Below are 2,292 nucleotides of genomic sequence, written 5' to 3'. Positions count from 1 at the left end.
TTTTAAAATTAAATTAATAAATTAATAAATTAATTAGATGGTGCTGTAACTGAGTCTCCAATAGGCTATTTCATTGTCCTGGGTGATGGGGAAACATATTAAGACTAATAAATATTATAAGCATTAAGCTATTGTCTTACTTCTTTCACTGTGAATGATTACTTCCTGAAAAGAGCATGGCTTTGTTTTTTCAGTGTGATGGAGTTCCCTGAGGAAAAGCATTATTACTGTAATAATACTATATAAAGTAGTAAGTAAGTCTATGGATGTTGGAAGACCATGACAGAATAGGAAGAAAAATAAAAATTCTTGATATGTGTCTATTCCAAAGGGACATACACTTTCTCTTAATGAGAGTAGGGCCACTGGGACATATCTTATAGGGACTCAGAATTGAACTCTGACACCAGCAGTAAGAGTAGCTAAGTCTAATTTGATGAAAGGCAGTCAATCTTGTTGATTTCATGCATAGCCACTATCTTCTTTACTCATAGCAACCTTTTTCAAGAGCCCAAAAAAAAGTATCAAATTGGCTAGGAATGAAGGCTGCTGGCAGGCACAAAGTAAATCATTTTGCCCTGATTATTAAGAGCCTTTCAATGAGGTTCTTTTTATGAGAATTCACATGGGAGATGATAGATAGATAGATAGATAGGATGATAGATAGATAGATAGATAGATAGATAGATAGATAGATAGATAGATGGAGATAGATATGCATTTGGATATTATGAACCAGTTCCAAGAGGTTCATCTACATACTTCTTCAAATCTCTTTGTCATCAATCCTCCAATTTCATTCTTTCCAAATCTCTGATCATCTAGCCAAATCATTTGCTACTATCTATGAATATATACACATACTTATCTCAGGCCATCTTCTCTTTCAGATAAATTAAATAATGGTATACATTATTAAACACTGCTCCCTGAGAAATTTCCCTTTTTCATTGTCTTTCAAAGCCTCCGCTACATGAGAATACCACAGCAGTACTCGTTACTAGTACCAGCATATATAAGTCATATAAAATTAGAGTCATATATAAAATAGGCTCGAGTATTTTCTCTCTCAAACAATTGAGCAAAGGAATCCACAATGATGCTATAAATTTAGATTGAGAAAAAGGAGGCTGAAGGACGTGACAAATGTACTGTAAATGTTATCTACCTGATCATGAATCTTAGTTTGCCTTCACTACCTGCTGAGGCGTACTCCTCTGTATCTCACTTCGACTGATGAAAGAGTATTGCTGGGTACCCCCAATTTATGGCTTATGATTCAGATAATATATAATTCAAAATGAGCAGCTTGCATGTTATTCTTACCTTATGTCTTTGGTCAGACTTTAGCCTCTATTAGGGTCCATGAACAAGGCAAGATCTGTTTTTCAAAGAGAGAATAATTACTTACTGGAAAGAGCATGGCTTTGCTTCAAAATCCAAGGTATTTCCAGTCTGATTCTCCTTTCTGCCACAGGCTCCAGTGAACATTTCAATTTGTTTCAAACACTTTAGCTATAACTGATTGGATCCACACACCAGTAAGAGTTGAAAGAGTTGCTTTTACTGCTGTTTAGACCAGCTAGAGAAGTATCTTTTGCTCTAGACACCACAAAAAATGCTAGCAGTTTTCTAAATGTGTCATATGTGGCATATGCTGATTCCAAAATGCTAAGAGGACCTTTAAGTATCACCTCTACCCTAATGATAGAGACAAAAAAGTCTAGCAAATTGTCTTTCCAACTTAAAAGCATTCCCAGACATTTCTCTGGAAATTATGAAGACCATTGGAGCTTCATAATTTTCATTGAAATTGTAGACCCCTGTATTTTGAGAAATTTATCTCTCACTCTCTAGCAATTATGTATCTTCTCAAAGCTTCTGCTCTACAGGTCCTACCAGCATCATGTCATCAATATAGTACACCAACTAATTTCCTGTGGGACAGTGGGATAATGAAAGTCCCTGTAAACTAAATTGTGGCAAAGAGCTGAAGATTGATATATCTCTAAAGCAAGGGTGAGAAGGACATATACTTATCTTTACCAGGTAAAAGCAAATTTCTTCTGGGTACCAACTGTGTACTGAGATAGAAAAAAAGTCCAAGTAAAAACTTCCAACTCTCGCCACCCCCTCATGTAGACCATACACCTGATATAAGGCACCTAAAGTAGAAAGGAAAATGTTATCTGCTCTTTCACTTCCATAACTCTAGTTTGACTTGGAGGACAGGTGGAAACATGACAACTCTAAAATTCCTCCTCCTTCTAGATCTAATCTCTCACATGGCTG

The sequence above is a fragment of the Pteropus alecto genome, unplaced genomic scaffold (genome assembly GCF_000325575.1).
Source record: "Pteropus alecto unplaced genomic scaffold, ASM32557v1 scaffold57, whole genome shotgun sequence".
Taxonomy (NCBI): domain Eukaryota; kingdom Metazoa; phylum Chordata; class Mammalia; order Chiroptera; family Pteropodidae; genus Pteropus; species Pteropus alecto.
The sequence above is the reverse complement of the archived record's forward strand: the minus strand, read 5'-3'. Positions refer to the sequence as shown.